General features: G+C 46.2%; 1 protein-coding gene, 1 long non-coding RNA gene and 1 pseudogene across 4 annotated transcripts in view; 1 reads left to right on the forward strand and 2 right to left on the reverse strand.

Annotated features, from left to right (window-relative positions):
- The window catches only part of LOC102553550 (uncharacterized), a 36,071-nt pseudogene extending 34,952 nt beyond the window's left edge, over window positions 1-1,119 (reverse strand).
- Ddx11 (DEAD/H-box helicase 11) overlaps window positions 1-26,900 on the forward strand; it is a 104,807-nt gene that overhangs the window by 32,001 nt on the left and 45,906 nt on the right. The window lies entirely within an intron of this gene.
- LOC102554935 (uncharacterized) lies at window positions 5,809-26,544 on the reverse strand. Its single transcript, XR_005489402.2, has 3 exons — window positions 26,319-26,544; window positions 18,994-19,123; window positions 5,809-18,593 (listed from the first exon to the last, which is right to left on the reverse strand). It is a non-coding gene; the product is annotated as an uncharacterized LOC102554935 (long non-coding RNA).

Raw genomic sequence — 26,900 nt, forward strand, 5'->3', positions numbered from 1 at the left:
GAAATAGAAGGTAGATCCACCAGCAAAAGAGAGTGGAGTGAGGAAGGAGGGATGGGGTAGGGGGAGGGAGGGAGGATCCTGGGACTGAGACAAGAGCAGAAGCTTGGCCCTGAAATCTGAAGATGTTGGACTCATGAAACTGAGGACAGGTAACCCGAAACTTGGCAGACATTAACTAGAAGAAACAAGTTATGAAAGGTACAAGCTAGCCGGAGAATGAGCCAGGGCTTATGGCCTGGGCATTTACTCATAAATAAGTCTCAGCATTGTAATTTTGATAACAGAGATAGTGGCTAGAAAAGGCAGTGGTTACTAATGGCACATTGAATTTGAGGTTAGAATCCAGGCTTAAAGCCTGAGAAATCTTGGTTGCAACACAACTTCCCAGACAAGCAGCAGTAAACCACAGACAGCCAATGCAGAAGTCACAAGCTATAATAATAATAATAATAATAATAATAATAATAATAATAATAATAATAATTGTCATCATAACAACAATACTTTTAAAAACCTGCTGAAAACTTACTGAGAGGAAAGGGCTCTGCTACTGGCACCTCAGTGCACCTCCTGGGTGCTGCTCCTCTAATTGGTGACTCCTGAGCCCATACAGCTGGAGGGTGCAGTGCTGATCAAAGGTCTCTCTCAGGCAGCAGCTTTAATGAACTTCCCTGGTGCAGCAGAGCAACTGAGTAGCCTGGGCCTGTCAGAACCCAGCATGCGCCTATGGGAGGAGCCTGCAATGGCCCCTAGACAAAAATAGTGCACTGGAATTCTGAGAGCCTGATCTACCTTCCCAGAGAGGCCAGCAGATACAGGGCAAAGAGCAGCTCCAGCCCCTAACTGTCAAGGGCAGCCTGCTGGACCAAGCAGAGATGGAAGCCAGCGGCCATAGACATGCGCTGGCCTCAGCAGCCTGCAGAAAGGCAGAAAGGCAGAAGGACTACATATACTACTGTTTTGACTGTGAGCAAGAAGTGACTATGTGCAGGAGTGATTGGAGTTTTCTAGAACAACTTTTCAGTTCAGAATAAAGCAGGCGTAACTAAGAGAGGGATGGGAGGTGGAACACTAGGTCAGAGGCCACAGAACAAAGGTGAGAGGAAACTTTAAATCAGAATAAAGAGTCTTGAAAGGTTCTGATCCGGAACCTAGAATGAGAACAGAAGCCACAATTACTCTTATACCTAAACCACACAAAGACACAACAAAGAAAGAGAACTTCAGACCAATTTCCCTTATGAATATCGACGCAAAAATACTCAATAAAATTCTGGCAAACCGAATCCAAGAGCACATCAAAACAATCATCCACCATGATCAAGTAGACTTCATCCCAGGCATGCAGGGATGGTTTAATATACGGAAAACCATCAACGTGATCCATTATATAAACAAACTGAAAGAACAGAACCACATGATCATTTCATTAGATGCTGAGAAAGCATTTGACAAAATTCAACACCCCTTCATGATAAAAGTCCTGGAAAGAATAGGAATTCAAGGCCCATACCTAAACATAGTAAAAGCCATATACAGCAAACCAGTTGCTAACATTAAACTAAATGGAGAGAAACTTGAAGCAATCCCACGAAAATCAGGGACTAGACAAGGCTGCCCACTCTCTCCCTACTTATTCAATATAGTTCTTGAAGTCCTAGCCAGAGCAATCAGAGAACAAAAGGAGGTCAAGGGGATACAGATCGGAAAAGAAGAAGTCAAAATATCACTATTTGCAGATGATATGCTAGTATATTTAAGTGATCCCAAAAGCCAGAGAACTACTAAAGCTGATATACAACTTCAGCAAAGTGGCTGTGTATAAAATTAACTCAAATAAATCAGTAGCCTTCCTCTACACAAAAGAGAAACAAGCCGAGAAAGAAATTAGGGAAACGACACCCTTCATAATAGAACCAAATAATATAAAGTACCTCGGTGTGACTTTAACCAAGCAAGTAAAAGATCTGTACAATAAGAACTTCAAGACTCTGAAGAACGAAATTGAAGAAGACCTCAGAAGATGGAAAGATCTCCCATGCTCATGGATTGGCAGGATTAATATAGTAAAAATGGCCATTTTACCAAAAGCGATCTACAGATTCAATGCAATCCCCATCAAAACACCAATCCAATTCTTCAAAGAGTTAGACAGAACAATTTGCAAATTCATCTGGAATAACAAAAAACCCAGGATAGCTAAAACTATCCTCAACAATAAAAGGACTTCAGGGGGAATCACTATCCCTGAACTCAAGCAGTATTACAGAGCAATAGTGATAAAAACTGCATGGTATTGGTACAGAGACAGACAGATAGACCAATGGAATAGAATTGAAGACCCAGAAATGAACCCACACACCTATGGTCACTTGATTTTTGACAAAGGAGCCAAAACCATCCAATGGAAGAAAGATAGCATTTTCAGCAAATGGTGCTGGTTCAACTGGAGGTCAACATTTAGAAGAATGCAGATCGATCCATGCTTATCACCCTGTACAAAGCTTAAGTCCAAGTGGATCAAGGACCTCCACATCAAACCAGATACACTCAAACTAATAGAAGAAAAACTAGGGAAACATCTTGAACACATGGGCACTGGAAAAAATTTCCGGAACAAAACACCAATGGCTTATGCTCTAAGATCAAGAATCGACAAATGGGATCTCATAAAACTGCAAAGCTTCTGTAAGGCAAAGGACACTGTGGTTAGGACAAAATGGCAACCAACAGATTGGGAAAAGATCTTTACCAATCCTACAACAGATAGAGGCCTTATATCCAAAATATACAAAGAACTCAAGAAGTTAGACCGCAGGGAGACAAAGAACCCTATTAAAAATGGGGTTCAGAGCTAAACAAAGAATTCACAGCTGAGGAATGCCGAATGGCTGAGAAACACCTAAAGAAATGTTCAACATCTTTAGTCATAAGGGAAATGCAAATCAAAACAACCCTGAGATTTCACCTCACACCAGTGAGAATGACTAAGATCAAAAACTCAGGTGACAGCAAATGCTGGCGAGGATGCGGAGAAAGAGGAACACTCCTCCATTGTTGGTGGGATTGCAGACTGGTACAACCTTTCTGGAAATCAATCTGGAGGTTCCTCAGAAAATTGGACATTGAACTGCCTGAGGATCCAGCTATACCTCTCTTGGGCATATACCCAAAAGATGCCCCAACATATAAAAAAGACACGTGCTCCACTATGTTCATCGCAGCCTTATTTATAATAGCCAGAAGCTGGAAAGAACCCAGATGCCCTTCAACAGAGGAATGGATACAGAAAATGTGGTACATCTACACAATGGAATATTACTCAGCTATCAAAAACAACGACTTTATGAAATTCGTAGGCTAATGGTTGGAACTGGAAAATATCATCCTGAGTGAGGTAACCCAATCACAGAAAAACAAACATGGTATGCAGTCATTGATAAGTGGCTATTAGCCCAAATGCTTGAATTACCCTAGATGCCTAGAACAAATGAAACTCAAGACGGATGATCAAAATGTGAATGCTTCACTCCTTCTTTAAAAGGGGAACAAGAATACCCTTGGCAGGGAATAGAGAGGCAAAGATTAAAACAGACACAGAAGGAACACCCATTCAGAGCCTGCCCCACATGTGGCCCATACATATACAGCCATCCAATTAGACAAGATGGATGAAGCAAAGAAGTACAGGTCGACAGGAGCCAGATGTAGATCGCTCCTGAGAGACACAGCCAGAATACAGCAAATACAGAGGCGAATGCCAGCAGCAAACCACTGAACTGAGAATAGGACCCCCGTTGAAGGAATCAGAGAAAGAACTGGAAGAGCTTGAAGGGGCTCGAGACCCCATATGTACAACAATGCCAAGCAACCAGAGCTTCCAGGGACTAAGCCACTACCTAAAGACTATACATGGACTGACCCTGGACTCTGACCTCATAGGTAGCAATGAATATCCTAGTAAGAGCACCAGTGGAAGGGGAAGCCCTGGGTCCTGCTAAGACTGAACCCCCAGTGAACATTTGAAATTTTGGGTCATCTCTAGCTGCCCAGTGGCAGCTTCTCCTATCACATTCTTATCAGGAGAACAAGATCCAACATCAGCTGTATATCTAATCCACTCATCTATTGGTGAGGACCTCACCTTCAGTGGTCTGATTACTTCCCTGCATTCGGTATTTGCATTTTCAAAGGCTAAAGACTCAATTATCGCCTTTCTTGCCGCTGAATCTGATACACTCCTTTCCACAGCTGAGGTAAGCCTTTGTAAAAAGTCAGGGAAGGTTTCTTTAGGACCTTGTATGACTTGAGTGAATGTTTCAAGTCTTTTCCCTGATTCTGCGACTTTGTCCCAGGCCTTTAAGGCTGACAATCGACACCATACCATAGTTTCTTCATCATATACAGCCTGCCCCTCTACTTCAGCAAAGCGGCCTTCACCAAGCAGTTGATCTGTGGAAATCTCTCTGCCCCTAGCTCTATTTTGTCGTGCTATCTCCCTCACTTCTTCTCTCCACCACGAAGTCCATTGTAAATTTTCAGCAGGCTCTAGAATTGCTCTTACCATATCTTTCCAGTCTTGGGGGATTACTCTATTTTTAATAGCCCAAGAAATCACGATTTGTTTTACAAATGGTGAATGCATTCCAAAATTAGTTACGCTTTCCTTAAATTTCCTCAATTCTAACACATCCATGGGTTGCCATTCAAATTCTTCATAACCCTGTGGATGATCATCGTCTGGAGGCCTTTGTTGTACACTAACTGGATAGACTAAAGTTTGTTTCCTAATAACCTTAGGTTGGCTTTCCCTAATTTTATCTTCTGTCTCTACCTGAGTTTTTTCTTTAGTTGTAATTTTAAATTCCTCTCTTAAAGTCTGTACCCATGCTTCATATCTCTCCTTCTGTCTTTCCCCCAGTTCCTTGAGTTCCTGAATTCTCTGTTCAAGGCTTTGCTTCCACACTTTGAATTTTTCTTTATATTGTACTTCTAATAATCTGCTATCCATTATCTTTTGATTGACTAATTTTAAAAAGTTATTCTCCAAGTCTTGCTTCCAAACCTCATTACTTTCTCTCTGCTGTTCAGTATGAGCTGTGAGCTGTTGTATGTTCTGTTCTAACATCCTTTCTAGTTCCTGTCTACCACCTTCATTTTCATCTTTCTGTCTCTCATTCTGATCTATAATTTCCTGTGTCTTCAATTCTAGTGTTCCTTCTAGGCTACATTGCCAAGACTTAATTTTCTCTTTCTGTTGTTCATGTTGTTCCATAATTACCTGGATCTTCTGCTCTAAGCCCTGCTTCCATAATCTTAGTTTCTCTTTATGTTGTAATTCTGATATTGCAGCCTCTGCCTTATTTTGATTTGCTAGTTTTAGTAAGTTATCCTCTAGACTTTGCTTCTAGATTCTATCTCTATCTCCCTGCTGTTCAATTTGATCTATGAGTTGTCGAATTCTTTTTTCTAGTGTCTCTTCTAGCTCCTGTTGCCAAGACTTAAGCTTATCTCTCCGTTGTTCAGAGTCATCTATGAATTTCAGAAATTTCTGTTCTAGCATTAATTGTAATTTCTTTTCTAAGGCTAGAAATTTGCTATTTAGGGCCCTGTCTTTTGAGAAGATATAGTAAATCAGAAGAATGAATATTGCAATACCGGTAAATGATAAAGTGTCTATTTCCTCAAAATTCACAACCGTCAGACCATTCAAAATATCATTCCATAAGGCCCTGAAAGACCCCCGGAGAGGACCTTTCCCTCAGGAGGAGTCCCAAGCGCCCAATGACCGAGCCGAGTCCACTCGGATGCAATCAGCAAGAGGGTTTATTGGAAATCACAGGTACCTGCGGGCACACAGTCTCTTCGGAGGACTTGTGCACCCAGCAGCTCCAGCATGGGGCTTTTATAGGGATTGGGGAAGCAGAAGCGGGCGTACAGAAGCAGATGCATAGTTACGGGGATTGGTGGATTCAAACGAGGCACAAAGACATGTTCACATATGATTGGCTATTTCACATGATGAGGTAATAAGGTATAGCTACACACATTGGCAGGTTTGGGGCGTCCTGGATGTCGGGGGCTGGGGGCTTATCTCTTCCTGCCAGGTGGCCTGTGAGTCAGGTCCGGTACTCCTGGTCTGTTCTGCATTCCTTTCCTTTTATGGTCTGTTAGTTCTAGCGGCAGGGCGGGGCTGTCTGGACTTGCTTTTCACAGTGTTTAGTCCTGAGTTGAAACATACTCTTTTAACTTCATATTTTTAAACCTTAAATCTGTATAATTTTCCTTTCATTCCCCTCTTCTTCTACTAAGTAATTCTAATCTTAGAATTTTGATATCAAGTCTCGTATTTGGTCTCACCAGTTGTCCTAACTGACTGGTACTGTTGTGTCAGAACCATCAACCGCACAGCACTCACTCGATTTGTAACAAAAGCAATTAACCTGTTTGTCACGCAGGGTCCAAAAACTAAAATCAAGAAAATTATTAGTAATGGCCCAGCCATATAGCAGAGAGTAGGGTAGTCATCCAGGGAGACCGAGTGAACCAAGACTCAAACCAACCTTGTTGAGCGTCTCTATCTTTTTGTAGGAGTCAAACCTATTAACTAGTTTCTCTAACACACATGGACCTATAATCAGAAGCAGAAACAAAACTAAGAAGGATCCCATAAGGGAAAATACCAGAGTAGTCATCCAAGGAGATCTACTAAACCAGCTCTCAAACCATCCCTGATGCGCTTCTCTGTCTGCCTTTTGTCTAACCTTTCTCTAAGTTTATTCATGGAGTCTTTAATTACTCCTGAATGGCAGTTCTGAATTCTCTATAAGCCTTGCATTGCAACAGCAGATGTCCTTGTGCTGCCCTTGCAGCACCTAGATAGCCTTAGCCCTAAGTAATTCTCAACTCCTTTTTTTTTTGTGTCTTACTAAGTCTTTAGCATCAGGATTCCAATCTGGACACTATCTAAACCTACACACCAAGGTCATGACTAGCTTTTAGAACTTCTAAACTTATACAGATTGTGATCCCTGAGGCACAGTCCCAAGAAGTGTTAGGAGTACTAACATATGCAATGTTACATCATTTGTAATAGAAATCAAGCCTATCCCCACACCTATCTTGATAAAACCCGGGGCAAACATGAAATTAAGTCTAGGGAGCTTTTTGAAGATCTGAGTTTCCCTCTAGGTCCCAGCTCTCAGCCCCAACAGCTAGTACACGGCTGGTGAGGGTTGAGAGTTGATGGCTGTCAGGGTGGTCAGCAGAACCAGGTACGGTCCTTTCCAGTGAGTATCTGGGTTCGGTGCCATCGTATGTAGCCGAGTCTCCGACCTGGAACTGGTGAGATGTCTCAGGGGTCCCCAGGGCATAGGCTGCTGCCAGCTCTGAGCAGATTTCTTTCTGTATCACCTGTAGGTCTTTTAGCCTGGCACACAAATCATTATTACTATGGCACTATGACATGTTGGTTCAGTAACATCATCTAATACAGTCAGGGGGGCTGAGGCCCCATTTAAGATCTCAAAGGGGGTAAGGCTGAATCTGGAAGGGGTATTTCTTGCTCTGAAGAGAGCAAGAAGGAAGGAGTGTCACCCAGTCTGCGCCAGTCTCCATGGTTAATTTGGTCAGGGTCTCTTTTAGAGTTCTATTTATTTACTCTACCTGTCCTGAACTTTGAGGTCTGTAAATACAATGTAATTTCCAATCGACCTCTAAATACTTAGCCACACCCTGGCTTACCTTGGCAACGAAAGTAGGGCTGTTGTCTGACCAGATTACCTTGGGCATTCCAAATTGGGGGAAGATTTCTTCCAGTATCTTCTTGATGATTGCAGAGGCCGTCTCTCGTTTGGTGAGGAAAGCTTCTATCTATTCCTGAAAACGTATCTACAAGCACTAGGAGATACTTGTGATTATATTTTTCTGGTTTTATCTCAGTGAAGTTCACTTGGACTTTTCACCAAACTCTCTAGGTCTCTTTGCCCTGTTTGCTTGCTAAGCATTCACTTATTGACATACCTTATACTTTCTACTGCCTCTCTGGCTAAAATCTTAAAGTCTATTACATACACTTAACTACTTGGACAAACTTTTTATCTCCTAAATGAGTCCATTTCTGTATTTGGCAAAGTGAGTCTTTTCTTTGTTCTCTGGGGGAGTATAGCTTTCCCCTCAAGTGTGCCATTGTTCTTTATCTTTTAAGCAATTTGGGCCTTTTCTAAGTGAGGCCATCCCTTAGTCCGATCCTAGTTCTCAGTGGCTGTCTCTTGCAGGCCTGCAACCAGGATAGGCTCCTGCATAGCCATTTCCCGAGCCACTTTATCTGCTTTGTTACTGCCCAATGCCACTGAATCTCTTCCCTCCTGATATCCTGAGCAATGAATAGTACTCACAGTTGTTGGCTTCACCAGGGCATCCAAGAGATGGCAAAGGCATCTGCGGCACTGATGTACTGGGGGGTTGAGGTTCAGCCATCCTAGATGACATTGTGTTGTCCACCATGGCAGCACCCACTTATCTCTGACCTTCATGAAGAGAACTGTTCCCATCTGTGGACAAGGTAGCCTCGGCTTTCAGCAGGGGTCAATCAGCCAGTCGCAGAGGTCTTTCCTCCACCCATGGGCTTCTGCCAGTGCTTGACACTCGTGCTGTGGTGGCTCCAGGTCGGATTGGGCAGCAAGGTGACCAGATTGCCCCCAACAGGTGGAGAATCTAGTCCATGGCAGCTGACCAGTGGTCCCATCTTTTGGGACACTCTATTCAAAGGCAAACATCAGCCAGTCTATCACAGTTTAAGTCCTGGATTGGGTGATAATTGTTAGTGCCCGGCTGGCAGGACTGATATGTTCCAAGTAGAACAGCGCTAAGCCATTCATCTCCCAGCATCAGGTACTGGTGCACTGAGACAGGTCTTAAGCTCCGCATACACAGTCTGTAGATATGCATACACATGGCCTCACCCAACCATTTCAGCCCACGCAAGCCATTTTGGGGAGCAATTTTCTCATGAGCAAGGGATGGGGGCAGTCAGGGATGACTATGAACTAATGGGTTACCCGGCCCACGCCAAGGTCCACTGTTCTTCGGGCAGTCCATAAGTATTGTTTGTTGCCAGTAGGCCCCTGTACCCAAGGTCTTTGGCCCACTGGAGCATAGGAGCACAGAGCATTGGGTCCCTGTATCCATAAAACAACTGGGCAGGCTTCCCTCTATCTCTGCACATAGCCAGCACTCCAGGACCGAGAGGCTCTCCAGTGTCCCCTCTTGTTCTTTCTGGGGCAGTCCCTGACCCAGTGTCTTTTTTTTTCTTTGCATTAGGCACACTGATCTTTAGCCAGGAATTCTCTTCTGTTGCCAGGTACTGTCTTCCTAGGTTCCCTAACTACTGTGGCCAGTATATGTTCCTCTCTTGTCTTTTATCTCTCTTTAGCTCTCTAGCTTCCTCTTCTTTTTGTCTCTTTTCTTCCCTAGCTTTCTGCTCTTTTTACCTTCTTTTCTCTTTCTCTTTCTTTAACCTTACTTTCTCTGTAACTTATACTAACTCTCAGCAACTTAGCTTAACTCTTCAAATTTCTGTAACTTTCTCTTCATACCCTTTCCTTATCTTAGCCAGATTGGTGGGGCATTTTCCAGCCCCTAGGAGACCCACCCTTGGAGCCTGGGGGCAGACCTGGAGCACTCCCTACCTTCAGGCACATTGAAGTCAACAGTCAGGAGCCTTCCATCCATGTCTGGAACATTCTTTCTGGCCTCTAGCAGGATTCTGTCTTTCCTCAGTGGTAAAGAAGATCTGTAACAGTTACTAACAAGCATCTCACGTGGGATGGTGAGAAAACAAGAAGGGAATCTAGAGGAGAGAGGTCCACTGAAGAGGACAAATAGCATTTAGTCACACAGCTAAACCAGGAGGCGTTTTTTTGGACAAAAAGGCCACTTATATTTATAAGCACAAGCTTTGTCTATGAAACAGAAAGGCGAACAGAGAGGCAGCCTAGCTGTTACTGGCTGTCTCTCTGGGCTTAGATTTTCCCTTAAGGAGTACCTACCTCCCTTCAGTGTCAGCTTGGTGGCTTTGCCTCTCAAGAGAACCAGCCTCCAAATGACACTAGGCTTCTAGTAACAACTAATAACAAAAGGATGGAGAGATGGTTAGAACCTGGGTGCTAGATACTAAGCAGCTGACAAAAGAATTGTAACCAGTTCACCTGGGGCTTTCAGGACTTTAGTAACAGCCCTTTACCAAACTGTCTCAGTGGGCTATAGGCCCATGGAAAAGAAAACATTAATCCTGACTGGCAAAACAAAGTTCTTCACAGTTGTAGATACTTTGAAACTATTTTAGGGGCTCTTTTTGTCCCCCAACCTGGGGCATTTTAACCATAGGGGCAGGAACTGGCTGCTGTGGGGATAGGACCAAAGGCACTCTCCATGTTAATGATGATCAGCGAGAAAAGTAATTTAATGTTGGAGACTGACTCCTCCCTTGGTATAAGGACAGCAGATAAGGCAGGCTTCCTTAAAGAACTTCTCTTAATGAGCGCTCTCCTTCGGTGAGCAAATGTCAGAAATTCCTTTCTTGTTTTCCTTATAGTCCTCTCCCACCTCGCTCTCAGCCTTTTTAGATAGTTCTTCCCTTAGCATTTCTAACACCGCCTGTCCCTTTTTTATAGCCTGTTGACAGCATTTCTGATCTTTTAGGCAGCTACACACTAAGTGCCATACCGGCTGAAACTCTGCCTTTAAGATTCCTTACTCCCAAGGAAAATTTAAATCTTTCCCAGTTCATCACAGCTGGCTGCGAGCACAAGCACAGATAAAACACTATGTTTGTTTTGTTTTTCTTTCCTTTTTTCAGAGCTGGGGACCAAACCCAGGGCCTTGCGCTTGCTAGGCAAGAGCTCTACCACTGAGCTAAATCCCCAACCTCCAAAACACTATGTTTTAAAAATTAACTTTGGCTATCAACCAACACACCGCCACTAGAGCGGGGTCTACAAAATTAAGTTTCTTACTCACTAAGCGTTAAGGGGACCAAGAAAAACTCTTCGACGAACAAAGCAAACAGTTTCATGATTTCAAACACAGTCATTGGTCCAAGATTTTAAACACAGTCGTCAGTCCAAATTCAAACACGAAACAAAAGTCAAAAAGACACTAACAGACACAACACGTCCAGAAAACCACAGTCAGGTCACAAAGAAGACAAACAATTCCAACAGTCAAACAAGTAACAAGCAGACGCGCCGCGCGGCTTCGGTAGCAAACTGAAACCAAAAATTCAGACGGAGTCAGCGAGGGTCTTGGATCCTCTACTCCAATAAAATTCAGATGGAGTCATCAAGGGTACGGATCCCTCCGAAAACAGACGGAGGTGCCACGGATCCGGATCTCCCTCTCCTCCAACCACCCTTGGAACGTCTTCCAGGGCTGCGGGGGAGAAGTCCGAGCTCGTCAGCTCCTTTTCTGGCCCGCCCAGATAGTCCCCAGATCTAAGCCTATTGATCGATCGTTCACAGGACAAGACATAACAGACAAGACAAACGCCGGCCGGCTTACCTCCCAGTGGGTGGTCGGTGATCTCTGGGCGGAGGGTCTCCAAATCCCGGGGCGAGCCCCCATAATGAAAGACCCCCGGAGAGGACCTTTCCCTCAGGAGGAGTCCCAAGCGCCCAATGACCGAGCCGAGTCCACTCGGATGCAATCAGCAAGAGGGTTTATTGGAAAACAAAGGTACCTGCGGGCACACAGTCTCTTCGGAGGACTTGCGCACCCAGCAGCTCCAGCATGGGGCTTTTATAGGGATTGGGGAAGCAGAAGCGGGCGTACAGAAGCAGATGCATAGTTACGGGGATTGGTGGATTCAAACGAGGCACATAGACATGTTCACATATGATTGGCTATTTCACATGATGAGGTAATAAGGTATAGCTACACACATTGGCAGGTTTGGGGCGTCCTGGATGTCGGGGGCTGGGGGCTTATCTCTTCCTGCCAGGTGGCCTGTGAGTCAGGTCCGGTACTCCTGGTCTGTTCTGCATTCCTTTCCTTTTATGGTCTGTTAGTTCTAGCGGCAGGGCGGGGCTGTCTGGACTTGCTTTTCACAGTGTTTAGTCCTGAGTTGAAACATACTCTTTTAACTTCATATTTTTAAACCTTAAATCTGTATAATTTTCCTTTCAGCCCAAAAGATATTCATTGTGTTTCTCATCTTTAAGTATCAAAAGGTTATATATCTCTCTTACATCAAAGTAGTACCTGATCCGAAGCCCTTTGTACCTTTTTCTCCCTCTGCCTCAGAACACGTGCAGTCCTCTCGATTCTTTGTTCCCAGGGAGGGGCCTCTTTGGGTTGTCTCTGGCTTTGCTTGGTCGTGTGGTGATCTCAGGAATCCTGTTCAATGTTCTGGCCAGAAAACTCCCTCACTGTGCTCTAGGTTCTCCTATCCCTTTCCTTGATTCTAGATGATGCCCTCGGCTGTAGCTCTCTGTCTGGGGTTTGGGGCAGGGAGTCTCTCTGCAGTTCTCCGTAGACCGCTCAGACACAGTCATCTCCCAATCCACCAGTACTCCTGCCTAGATCTCTATCAGAGCCCTATTCTGGGGGTGAGAGGGAAGTAAACTTTTATCTCAGGTTAGTTGAGTTCTAATGGATACGTTAGGCGCCATTTTGTTGCAGTTTGTTGCAGTTTCCTCTCCAACCCGAATCGGCCAGTAGAAAGAAAATGCAACTCAATTAATATGAAAACAATCTAGCGTCTAGATTGGGCAGATCCACCCTACACTGTCCTATTCCTAGCTCCCAAATCCCTCATCCCTTGCACCTTTTATTTGCCAGGTCTCCAGCTTTTCCTTCTCCCACGACAACTCTCTCCTCACTTCTTTCCTTTCTCGTCCCCTGACTCCTACCCTTCCTGACTCCTCCCCTCTCCTGACTCCTCCCCTCTCCTGACTCCTCCCCTCTCGCTCCCGACTCCTCCCTCTGCCCAAAGCTCTTGCCTTTATTTTACAAATTCAGAGAGAACTCCAAGGCAAACCACAACACTCTGTAGCATGGGGTTTAATGCCAGTGAGATTAGGGAGTCATTGAAAAACCAAAAGTTTGATGAACCAATGGGGGCATATTTAATTTTGAAGACAAGAGGGTTGAGTATTCATCAATCACATCATCCAATCTCCTGGACCTGTGCCCTACCCCATCCCCACACGAGTCATATTCCTCTGTCTCTGGTCTTCCCCTAGTAAGAAGGGGCATTGAGCCCAACTTTTGCCCACTCCACATCTGGCCCTCAGGAGAGCATGGGCCTGTTGCCTTGGCACTGTCAAGATACAAGGTGGCCAGAAGTGTCTCTATGCCTCCCATTTCTGTAGATTGTACCAACAAGAAGAGCAGCACTTTTAGCTGTTACCTCCATTCTGGACATGGGAGTGACCCATGTATCTGCAGAAGCCTATTGGAGGATGAATTGCCTGTGCTTCCTGACCAAGACTATGACATTGAAACATCATCTCCCCCTCAGCAGATGGGGTGCTTTGAGAGACTGAGGAACAGCATCAGGGAGTGCCTGTCAAGACTCAGTTGTTTGCCCAGGGCTTGGAAGAAAAGAACCCAGCAAAGATTCTCCAAGAAAGTGGCACCCCTGAAAGAGGCAGGAGGCCAAACCCAATGAAGGGTTAGCAGGCATCGGAGGCGCAATCTCTGCTTTGTGTTGTGTGTTCTCTGTCTTTATTAGTGTCTTCTTGTTGGAAAAATCAGAAAGGTGTACATTTCTAGGGTCTCCTGGGATGGTCAGATGCATTTCTACTCCAGCTGGATTAAACCCTGATCCTGGGCTCACCACCTCAAGAGGAAATCCGGCTGGACCATGCCTAGGTGCAATCTGATGCAGCTACACTAGCAGTAATCAGCAAGAGCTGTGGGTACTGCCAAGGTGAAAGGGGACGTGTGCAGCTGTTGTCAATGGGGAATATATTCTGATAGAGACTCTGCCTGGGGACCTAGAGCCTGGCAGAGTGACCATGGTCAAACACAAAGGGGCCACCTGAGTGTCCCCTACATTTGCACTGGACAGGCAGAGTGTGCTGAGCCCTGTGAAGCCTCACATGGTTGCTTGGATGCCTACATGGGGAAACTGAGCTGGATGCCCACTTACTGAGTATCGTGGGTACCCTATCCAGTGGAGATGGTTTCAGTGTCACTAGAATCTCCACAGTGGCATGCAGACCCTTGGCATACCATTCCTTGCTGGTCTTTCCGACCTACTCCTACTCAGGGCAGACTAGCTGGCAGAGGATTTTCACGGCCACCAGGCTCAAGGCAGCAATGCCTCACAGTGATTCCATCAGGACACTGACCCCTGGCCTTCTCAACTCTCCCTTCTTCTCGTCATCACAGGTGAACCCAACAGAGGCCTGCTCAAGAGCAAGTAAGGAGCAGAGATGGGAAGCATCCCACCACAGCTCTGCTCTGCAATCCATTCAATGCCTGTGCTGCCTTGGGCAGTTCCTGTGTGGCCACAGGACAGGCTAAGGGACACCCATCCAACATCCCACCCCCGTGCATACGTAAGAAGCACCTTGATGGCCTCTCACACTAACCAGGCTCCCTCAGGTCTATGCTGAAGCTCCAGCAGCCTGTGAACTTCCCATTGTCCTGTGATTACCCCCTGGGAGACGTAGGACATACTATATGGCTGACAGCAGGAGGCTCTGGGGATATAGGAGATGGGCTTCAATTGTGGGGGCATGAATGGACTCCAGGATCTGACCCACGACAAATCCCAGGAGTGCTCAAGCTGTGGACATGAAAGGCTTCTGTCTACAGTGAGTGTGTGGTGAGTCTACATTGCAGAAGGACCACACACAGAGGTTGAGGGAACACAAAGTGAAAGGTCACCACCATGCAGTTCAGTCAGCCTGTGTGACTTGCTTTCCTGTGGGAAGTGTTGGGGCAGGCACACAGCACATCTGTCTCTCTGAGCCCAAGAAAGCTGCAAACCTTGTGTGTGAACCTCGAAGGCTTCAGTGACTGAGAAACAAGAACTTTCTGACCATCTTTCTGACACTCGGTCTTCCACATCTGAAGAGCCTGGAGGAGGGTCTCCTCTTATGTGTCAGAGGGTAGCCTTGTGACCGATGTCACTGCGTTTCCTTGGGATGTTGTTCCCAGGCCATGAGCTAGACCACTGATGTGCTGGGAAACACTTCCCTACTCTATGGGACCTTCATCTGCTGTATGTCCAACAACCTGTTCAAGGAGCAATGTACCTCTGCCATGATGAATACAAGGTAGACAGAGAGTCCAGAAAAGAAAATGAGTCTGCCGTCTACCACCTTAACACTGTGCAATTCTATCTTCTAGGGAGCAGGGACAAATCTGCACGGTCCTACCTCCCAGAAGATGAGTCGAGGCGTTGCAGTTAGCATGACTCCTGACATGAAGCACTCAGAGGTTCACCACGAATCTGAAAGTCAAGACACCGACCTCCATTAATATTGTCTTCCTTAGCCTCCCCTTAGAGACAAAACTGAAAGTCACCGTGGACCTTATCTTTAACATGCTGGTAAGACGATCACCTTAGATAGGCGAGCTTTTGATGCTAAGTCATGGGACTCCTAGCAGCTCTGAGAGGAGAGGGCACAAGGGGAGCTCAGTCCTGCAGCTGACACCACGCATGGCTGATGTCCTGGGGTTCTGTTCTCAGGGGGCAGCACGGGGAAACTTCTACATCATGTGAAAGGAAACTCTCCCAAGCAGCCTCAGGTCTGCACCTAGAGCAGAGGCTTTGATGGCACCACATCCTAAAGCTAGTGAGGTTGGAAACATGGCTGTGTATGACTAGTCCTACCACTCTTGCTGCAGCTGTTGTCAGGGATGTCCCCATACCTCTTCATCCAATGCCTCCTGGTCTGACTTAGATACTCTTGCTGGAATCACAACCCAATGCATCTAAATTGTCCATATATGGAAGGACGGGCTATTTATTATGTTCTGGTAAATGTACTCATGCTGTCCATCACTGAGATAAATGATACACTGTGACCTTGTGAGAAAGGGGACACCAGGCTGAGGCAGGTCTCTCCTGAGGTTGACTGCCCTGACAGAAACCCATCAAAACTCAGAGGAAAGGGCCACATTTGAAGCCCTGGTTGACAGGCCCCAGACCCAGGAACTCTCCTTCCTCTTGGCTTTCTTTGTAAAACACTCTTCCCCTCAGACAGACCCATTTCAGTCATTCTCACAGACATCACCTTGGCACACAGTCTGGATATCATCTCCCTTTGTGTGACATGGAGAGATGTTGGCCATGTCCTGTTTCCTAACAGTGATAGAGTAAGCACGCTTTACTGCACATTTACATCTGCCACAGCAGGCTTTTCTCCTGTGTAACATGGGCAGTGTCCTAACAGCTCTACAGTGAGCCCACTTCACGACACAGCCTGGCCTGTCACAGCAGGCTTTGCTCTGAGCCATGCGGGCCTCTTCCTCCTTGTGTGAGCTCTCCCTATAAAGTAGACCTAGGGAATGTTATCTGAGGATGTCCCTCCACCTTGTAAGTCTTCCCAGCTCCCCCACCATGTCCTCAGCATTTAGAGGTGAGCAAAGGCATCAATTCCACCCATTGCACACAGCAGCTAACTCACACCTCATTCTTTCCTGACCTGGTCCAGATCTCCCCTCCAAACTACTCAGAGGACGTTATCCATCTCTCAGTTGTCTGAGGTGCAGAGGAAGAACGGCATTAGGAGGGAAAGCAGAGGTGAAAGTTCCTCTCTTGCGCATCCTCAGAGAGTTTTAGCTGTTCAGACTCAACGACGGAGACCATGACTGCGAGATGCCCTTTTTGAACACCATATCCTCTAGGGACTTGAAGCAATGAGGTTGGGATTCCTCTCAAGTAGCAGTGGCCCGTGATCTCATAGCAGAGTGCTGTGTTCTTTTATATCTTAGGGGACAGATGATCCGCCTCTCCCACAGATGTGAACTGGGTTTAGGACTGCCACATGGTACATAGGAGAACAAAGGCCTGGAGACGCCATGCTGTTCACCAGTTCAGGCAGTCACCTTCCCCAGGACAGCTACGATGCCACTGGACAGGCAGAATGGCACAAGTTAACTCTTTCCAAAAAACCCTGACTGTCCTAGTGCAGAAAGCTCAAAAGTCTCCCCTCTCAGCCTCCTTCAGTTCTAGTATGTCTCCTTGGCTAGCACTTCAGTGAGCTTCTGATTCTGCTGAGAGGAGAGCACCATGGAAAAGCTCAGACTTTCAGGTTAGAGGGACAAGTATAGTAAGGAGGGTTTCTTATGCATTGGTGGGGCGCTAGGATGTCTGGGAGGTACAAAGACTGGTGGGAGACAGCTGGGACCACATCTACTGCAAGAAACCATTCTTCTCTCAACTTACACAAGTTCCTTCATTTTGTTCTCCATATTAAGCCTCTTGTCACAAACATTTTGGCCTTGCTGATGTCCCCAGCTTAGCACTGGATTGCAGCCAATAGCTTGGGCTCTATAAGGAGGGACCAAATCCTTAGGAAGTACATGGAAAGCATCCATGCACAGGAGGAAAGTTCAAGGACCAAAGTCTCATCAGACATTGCAAGATACAGAGAGCCTGACAGCCTCAGGTCAGAGGTTACCTTGAATCCTAGAAGAGGAAGAAGGCCCCACTCCACAGAAGAACCTTGGTGGTGATGCTGTTGCAACCAGGACTAGGAATGTGAAACTTGTGTTTCTGTGATACCAGGTTTAGGAGTCTTGTGCCCAGGTATCCACAGTCCTCCTCAGGTACCTCATCTATGAGAGAGTCCTGACATTGGGAGTGTCATGTCCTGATCTTATCCCACTTGACACATGGGCTAAGAAAGATTTTTTAAAGAAAGATTTCAAGGGGCAGGAAATAGGTGGACCCACAGGTGACATTAAAACTCCCGTTCTGTCCTTTGTGGTTATTGACCCTTTTCACACTTGTTTGACTGAGAACAAGGCTCTGAGCCTGATATTTCCAAGATTCACCTCTATGCAATTCAGAATCCCACAGCTCAAATCTGTACAGATACCACTCTGGAGTGAGTCCCGGGACAAGGTGCCTGACATGGGTTTCATCCATGTTTTATTTACAGGCCTATGCCTGAGCAACACTAAACCTACAGAGAATCATTCAGAGATTCCAACTTTAGACATTGGGAGGCGACGTTAAAGAAAATGACCTGTGCAAGGCTCACAGAGCCATGTCATGCATCTGTGACCCTTAGTGCTGTGGTTGCCATGCTCTCTGGCAATCTCAAAGTGAGCTCACCCTTTACAGAATAGCAGTGCAGGGCAGCAGAGCAATGCAGTGGCCCTACGGTGGTGTAGTGAGTGGTTCCAGTGGATACTGAAATCACTACATCCTCTGCTTTTAGGAGGAAAGCAAAAGGAAAGTGGGAGGGATTGTGTGAGGGTGAGATTCATGACTCAATGTAGCCCAGGTATCAGCTCCCCCATCCGGAAGAGCACATCTGCCTCTGTATGAAGTCTTCAGGTCAGCAATGCCACCTGGGACACAGGAATTCATGATCACCCTATGAAGTCACTGTACCTGACATCTTGCTCTAGGATAGAACAAAAACAGGATAGTTATATCCCATCACCCAGGTTCCTGTCCATAAATCCCCATCCCACCCCCTTCCCCTGTGTCTTTGAGGGTGTTCCCCCACCCACATACACCTTCCTGCTTCCCCAGTATGACATACCCCTAGGCTGGGGTCCCGCCTTGCCAGGACCAAGGGCTTGCCAATACAGAAACCAGCACATGTCTGGCATCGGGGATTCTTTGGAAGGTACAGGATTGTTGGAGTGTAAAAGAGGGCTGAGAAGCCAATAGAAGTGTATGGCAGATGCTGAAGTCATGTGTCAGATAGCATGGAGGCCACATGCAGCTGGATAGATGGGCTCCCTTGCTCTGACAGAAGCAGAGCCATGGAAGGCCCTGCCTGAGCCCTCCATCGGTACCTTTAGGTCCAGCTGCTTCTCTTGCAAGTCACAAGCAGTATGAAGCTCTGCTCTTGGCTGCCAGCATCACATGGCCTTGTTCACATTGCAGACAGGGCTTACAGGAATCTATTCTCCTCCTACCTATGAGCTGGAATAGAGACCAGAGAACATCAGGTCCCTAGGGCCAGTCTTCTGGCTATCCCCAGAGTGAATCAGAGAAATACTTCTTTATTTTTTTTCTTTCTTTTTTTTTTTTCGGGGCTGGGGACCGAACCCAGGACCTTGCGCTTCCTAGGCAAGCGCTCTACCACTGAGCCAAATCCCCAACCCCAGAGAAATACTTCTTTATTGGATATTTTTTATTTACATTTCAAATGTTATCCCCTTGCCCGGTTTCCCATCCATAAACCCCCTATCCCACCCCTTCCTCCTGCATCTATGAGGGTGTTCCCCCGCCCCACCATGCCTTCCTGCCTCCCCAGCCTGACATACCCCTACACTGGGAGTCCAGCCTCCCCAGGACTAAGGGCTTCTCCTACCATTGATGCCCGACAAGTTTATCCTCTGCTACATATACAGCTGGGGCCATGGGTAACCCCATACTCTTTGGATGGTGGTTTAGTCCCTGGGAACTCTGGTTGGTTGGTACTGTTGTCCTTATGGGGTTGCAAACCACTTCAGCTCCTTCAATCCTTCCCTAACTCTTCCATTGGGGACCCTGTTCTCAGTTCAATGGTTGGCTGCAATCATCCTCACCTCTGTATTTGTCAAGCTCTGGCAGAGCCTCTCAGGAGGCAGCTATATCAGGCTCCTGTCAGCATGCACTTCTTGGCATCTGCAACAGTGTCTGGGTTTGGTGACTATGTATATGGGTGGATCCCCAGGTGAGGCAGTCTCGGGATGGCCTTTACTTCAGTCTCTGCTCCAAACTTTGTCTTCATAGTTCCTCCTGTGAATATTTTTGTTCACCCTTCTAAGGACTGAAGCATCTGCACTTTGGTCATCATTCTTCTTGAGCTTCATGTGGTCTGTGGATTGTATCTTGGGTAATCCGAGGTTTGTGGCTAATATCCACTTATCAGTGAGTGCATATCATGTGTGTTTCTCTGTGTTTCGGTTACCTCACTCAGGATGGTATTTTCTATTTCCATCCACTTGCCTATGAATTTCATGAAGTCATTGTTTTGATAACTGAGTAGCACTCCATTGTGTAGATGTACCAACTTTTCTGTATCCATTCCTCTGCTGAAGGGCATTTTGGTTCTTTCCAGCTTCTGGCTATTATAAATAAGGGTGCTATGAACATAGTGGAGCATGTGTCCTTGTTATATGTGGGAGTATCTTTTGGGTATATGCCCAAAAGTGGTATAGTCGGGTCCTCAGGTTGTAATAGGTCCAATTTTCTGAGGAACCTCCATACTGATTTCCAGAGTGGTTGAGTCAGCTTGCAATCCCACCAACAATGGAGGAGGGTTCCTCTTTCTCTATATCCTGGCCAGCATCTGTTGTCACCTCAGTTTTTTATCTTAGCCATAGTGTGAATTAGAATGTCAGGGTTGTTTTGATTTGCATTTCCCTGATAACTAAGGATGTTGAACATTTCTTTATATGCTTCTCTGCCATTCAATATTTTTCAGAATTCTTTGTTTAGATCTCTACCCCATTTTTAATAGTGTTATTTGTTTCTCTGGTGTCTAACTTCTTGAGTTCTTTGTATATGTTGGATATTAGCCCTCTATCAGATGTAGGATTAGTAAAGATCTTTTCTCAATCTGTTGGTTGCTGTTTTTTCCTAATGACTGTTTCTTTTGCCTTTCAGGAGCTTTGCAATTTCATGAAGTCCTATTTGTCTATTCTTGATCTTAGAGCATAAGCCATTCATTTTCTGTTCAGAAAATTGTCCCCTGTGTCCATGTTTCGAGGCTCTTCCTGACTTTTTCTTCCATTACTTTCAGTGTATTTTGTTTTATATGTGGGGTTCTTGATCCACTTGGACTTGAGATTTGTTCAGGTTGAAAAGAATCGATCAATTTGCATTCCTCTACATGCTGACCTCCAGTTGATCCAGCACCATTTGTTGAAAATTCTATCTTTTTTCCATTTGATGGTATTAGCTCCTTTGTCAAAGATCAAGTGACCAGAGGTGTGTAGGTTCATTTCTGGATCTTGAATTCTATTCCATTGATCTACCTGCCTGTCTCTGTACCAATACCATACAGTTTTATCACTATTGCTCTGTATAGAGCTGGAGGTCAGGGATGGTGATTCCCCCAGAAGTTCTTTTGTTGTAAAGGATAGCTTTTGCTATTTTGGGGGGTTTTGTTATTCCAAATGAATTTGCAAATGGATCTTTCTAACTCTATCAAGAATTGAGTTGGAATTTTGATGGGAATTGCATTGAATCTGTAAATTGCTCTTGGCAAGATGGCTATTTTTCCTCTATTAATCCTGCCAATCCATGATCATGGGAGATCTTTCCATCTTCTGAGATGTTCTTTGATTTCTTTCTTCAGAGACTTGTCATACAGATCTTTCACTTGCTTGGTTAGAGTCACACTGAGGCATTTTATATTATTTGTGACTATTGTGAAGTGTGTCATGTCCCTAATTTCATTCTCAGCCTGTTTATCCCTTGAGTAGAGGAAGGCTACTGATTTGTTTGAGTTAACTTTATATCCAGCCACTTTGCTGAAGTTGTTTATGAGGTTTAGGAGTTCTCCGTTGGAATTTTTGGGGTCACTGAAGTATATTATCATATCATCTGCAAATAGTGATATTTTAACTTCGTCCTTTCCAATTTGTATCCCTCTGACCTCCATGTTGTCTGATTGCTCTGGCGAGCACTTCAAGTTCTACACTGAATAGGTGTGGAGAGAGTGGGAGCCTTGTCTAGTCCCTGACTTTAGTGTCATTGCTTCAAGTACCTCTCCATTTAGTTCCATGTTGGCAACTGGTTTGCTGTATATTGTTTTACTATGTTTAGGTAGGGACCTCGGATTCCTGGTGTTTTCAAGACTTTTAACATGAAGGGGTGTTGAATTTTGTCAAATGCTTTCTCAGCACCTAGTGAGATAATCACGTGGGTTTTTTCTGTGAGTTTGTTCATATAGTAGATTATGTTTATAGATTTCCATGTATTGTACAATCTCTGCATCCCTGGGATGAAGCCTACTTGATCATGGTGGATGATTGCTTTGATATGTTCTTGGAGTCACAAGAACTTCATTGAGTAATTTTTCATCAACATTCATAAGGGAAGTTGGTCTGAAGCTCTCTTTCGTTTTTGGGTCTCTGTGTGGTTTAGCTATAGGTGAACTGTGACGTCATAGAAGGAATTGGGTAGTGTTCTTTCAGTCTCTATTTTGTGGAACAGTTTGGAGAGTACTGGTATTAGGTCTTCCACGAAGGTCTGACATAATTCTGCACTAAACCCATCCAGTCCTGGGCTTTTTTGGTTGGGAGACTCTAATGAGTGCTTCTATTTCTTTAGGAGTTGTGGGACTGTTTAGATGGTTTGTCCAATCCTGATCTAACTTTGGTACCTGGTATCTGCCTAGAAAACTGTCCACATCATCCAGATTTTCCAGTCTTGTTGAGTACAGGCTTTTGTAGTAGGATCTAATGAGTTTTTGAATTTCCTGTTTCTGTTGTTATGTCTCCCTTTTCAGTTCTGATTTTGTTGATTTGAATACTCTCTCAGGGAAATATTTTAACATCACATTTCCTGCTCTTAGAAGTCAAATAACCTGTCAGACCAGTATTCTTCTCAAGGTTAATACTCTAGGGTCATCTAAGCCAGGCCTGTCCCTCAGCTCTTCTTGCTGGCTATTTCCTGGTCAGTCATTTCCTCTGTGGTGTTGAAGAGCAGCAGAGGGTTGAGAAAGGACATCAATGTCACCCTAAAATTCTACCCTAGTGTTCACACACTGAGAGGCACTTAAGATTCACCTAAGAACTACTCAAGTGTGCACACTTGGACTCCACCACAAAGAAAAGTAAATCAAAGCAGACATGGCCTCAGGAGTTTGGAGACTGACTCATCCCTGCTTGCCCAGTGAGTATTTCATACACTATACTTTATCCAAAGAACCAGAGCCAGAGCCACTAAGGGAGTGGCAGGATGTGGAGTGCAATTACAGCCAATGGCATCCTCAGTGTCAAGCCAAGCAGCTGCAGGGAAGCCTCAAACCCAGACTGCTGGGCGGGGCCAAGATCCAGCAAGGAAGGCTTCCTCAGGGAAAACCATTCTCAAGTGTATTACAGCTCAATAAGACGGATGCTCTCGGATGATTCTTGGTGAAATAACTCTGCACTTTCTTCCTTGTAAACAAGGAACTTATGAACATTATGGGGTTGTCTAGGATCCAGGGGTAGTTGCTTCTGGTTGGCTCAATCAGAGAGGTTAGGATGCTTCATTTGCATGTGGGATGGCCTCAGGTTGTCCCTAAGGTACATCATCCAACTACTGGAATGTCATGTTTACTTGTTCTGAAACCTGTAGGCCTTGGCCTGAATTGGAACTAATGCCTACTGTTCTCAATTATGAGAATTGCCGGGGTCTTTAAAGCCTACTTCCATTTTGCCGGGTCTTTTGTCTGGTGGCAGGATCCACTGCCCCACATAAAGTTACACAAAAAGCCATGTCATGTAATCCATGCATGGGGGAGAAAACTAAACAGAAGGTCCTCAAAAGAAGACCCACAAAGGTAGGCACTTCAACAAGTGTTCAGTATCCTTACCATCCCGGGAATGGAATTAAAGTTGTTTGAGGTGACAGGTCCCCCCTCCACCATGACTGGTAACACGGAAAATGACGGGCAGGACGGAGAGAACCATTGGTGCTCACACACTTATGTTGGGAAGTGAGACTGGGGCAGCCACCCTAGCTGCCAGCATGAAAGTTTCTCAGAACAAGGAAAAGGGGACTGCTGCCTGATCCATCAATGTAAGGCAGGGATCCTCAGACATCCAGGCTTATGGTTGCCCTGTTCACTATGGCTCAGAAGGGAACCGACAGGATGAGTGCAAACACGTGAGTGGGGATGAGAAATCAGGAACACTGACGCATCATTACATGTGAAGGAAATTTCAGATAAGCAAGGCAGGTGTAGCTTCAGAAATGCAGATTTTCTAAGGTGAACCCCATGCCGCCCCTGTGCCATGTGTCCTTCAGCAAGGAGCTCCCATGAACCCACTGAATCAATCAGCCAGACTTAGAACAATTCTGTGGTCTGTTGCTGGGGTCCAGCCTCCACACAGGATTGGTGGGCTCAACTAGAAGCAGTGATAGCTGGAAGGCCCTTAAGGAACACACAGGCAGTGTTTTTGGGTACAAACTGAAAGGCAGTCTCAGCTGGAGGATGTGCTTGCTTTGTCTCTGTCTCTGTCTCTGTCTCTGTCCCACCCCTCCCTCCCTCTCCTTACCTTGCTTGCAGCTTGAAGTTGAGCACACTCACTAGCACTTTCTCCTCCAGAGATCACATGCTAGCCTCTCTCTGCTTGCCAGTCTCTCTCAGGCTTTAGTTGAGCTCCCTCTTTAGGCTTGAGGCTGTGCTGTCTCTTGCCTTCCTGCACACTCACACTCTCTTGCCTCTGCCAGGCCCCAGTCTTTCATTGTTATTCGAAGGAGGTAGACATTGTGTAATCATTACCAGATGTGCCAAACTCAAAAGAAAGACCACATCTCACAAAAGCAACATTTCCCAGTAGCTGCCTTCAGTTCTAAAATGAGCTGAGCAAAATTGTACAGGGCCTCTTCACTCTGGCCACTGTTGGGGTCACAGTCAGGTCAGAAGAGGGTCTGGAATAGGGTGGAGATACACTTCGGGGCTGCACTGTCTGACTTAAAAGAAGACAGCAACCAAGCAATTATAATTGTAAACCAGAGCTCATGGACAGGAAGGAAGAAGGTCAGTTTTATCCAGTGGGGCTGAGAAAATCCGTACATGTTTTGTTTTCCCTGGGTGATATGACCAATCCGAAATTATTAAGGTCCTCAACAAGAAGATGCAAGACTTCATTAAGCTGTGTCCAGGGAGGTGAGAGGTGACTTACACAAAAAAGCCACTCAATACAGAAAATCTGGTGAGTACAGGTGTGATATCCTAGTCAACAAAACGTTAGAACCAACAATGGGCCATGTGACTCCAAAAGAAGGACAACCAATTTGAGACAAGGTCTGCAGAATTTTTAGCTAAAAGTAGAAATTATTTGCATGCTCTCCAGCAAACTCCCCACGGGCCATGTCAGGTACTACCTAACATAACCACGTGGCATTAGCCATAGTCATCATGCAATAGCAGGAGCCCCACTGCCTATATCTCAGTCCAGCATAAGGACGGTGTGTTGCCCTCAGTAAGAGCAAGTGTAAGAGGGCTGGCCCTGACACTTGTTGCCCACTCGGTGGTATGGACAAGAAAGGGACACCCTCCTCTGCCCTAGTACCTCACTACCTGCAGGCATCATGAGACCTGGCCCTGATGTTACCAGAGGAGTGCCCCTGCATGTCACTTGCTGCAGCATTCAGGAGTCTTCCAGAAGACTCCCCAACTTCCAAAGGGGGTGCCCTCCCTGCAAGCACATAGCTCACAACTTCCCCACAGCACAATGCCTTCAACATCAGACGGCCACAACACCTGACAGAGGCCCAGCTTAACCTAGCAATGGGTAGAGTCCTGGATGTGTGTGTGTGTGCGTGTGTGCGTGTGTGTGTGTGTGTGTGCGCGCGCGCGCGCGCGCGTGTATTAAGTGTGGGTGTCCAAAGAAGGCAGAAGGGAGCCCTGGATCCTGCTGAAGCTGGAGTTACAGGTGCCTGTGAGGAAATCAAAGTGGGTGCTGCAGCCTTACTTGGGTCCTCTGCAAGGGCACTTAGCGCTCTCTTCCCTCTGAGCTCTCTCTCCAGGCCCTGTGCACAGACAACTTTAAGAAACCTTTCCTGGTTGCTATGGCAATCTTTGCAAGCCTGCTGCTGCTGCTGCTTCTCTGCTATTTTTCAGCTGGGGGTGGGGTGGATTTCTGTCAGCATTTCTTTTGTGGCTGCTGCTGCCTCACGAAGAGCTCATCAGCTGTGGGCTGTTGGTGGCTTCTTTGCCCCTAAGGCTTTGTCTGGCTGTGGGTTAGAAGGGCTGTCTGAAAGCTAGAATAAGGGATGGGGGGAAAGGGAGCCTCATCTGCCTCTAACACTCTCAATACACACGGTCCATTTACCACACTGCTTTCCCAGTCCCAGGAAGCAATATTCTACAGTCTGTTTCTATGCAGAACTTGAGTATTCCAGGTCAAATCATACCGAATCTGTCCGGTTCTACGTTGATTTTTTAAAGTTGGAAACTAAGGGACTTTACCTTCAGAGGTAAACACAGGATCTTCTAAAAGATTTCTTAAGCCATTTAAGTGTGTAAGACTGGAACAGAGGGGGCGTTTGGTGGTGGTGGTGGGGCTCCACTTGATGTTCTATAGTAGGTCAGATGTAGGGCGAGGGCTTCTTGGAGCTGGGAACAGAAGCGACCAGAACTTCACAGACAGGAAAGGCAGGCACAGAGCATAGGGCAGCTTCCTGGTCTGAGCCCCGCCCACCAGCGTCCCAGAGAGACGTCCCAGATAGAGAGGGAAGCTGAAATCTGGGAGACGCTAGAACCCGGGGATGCAGGTCACCGCGGGCGGGGACGTACACGTGAGGACGTGCGCGTGCGGGGCGGGCAAGGGGCGGGCTGCGAGCGCGGGACCGCTCCACCCTGCTGCCCACCGACTGTAGTCAAGTGAGGGCGCCTGGGGGGACGGTCCAGGAAGGCCATGAAGGGATCCGGGCCGCCACCCCTCCCACACCCCGCAGCTCCGGCTGCAAGGAAGAGGCCCCGAGGCTTCCTGAAGATTCTGAGGAGCAGAGTGAGGGAGGAAGACTTCCAGGGTGGCGGGTGGATTTTGCC

This window comes from Rattus norvegicus, chromosome 9 (assembly GCF_036323735.1).
Source record: "Rattus norvegicus strain BN/NHsdMcwi chromosome 9, GRCr8, whole genome shotgun sequence".
NCBI lineage: Eukaryota > Metazoa > Chordata > Mammalia > Rodentia > Muridae > Rattus > Rattus norvegicus.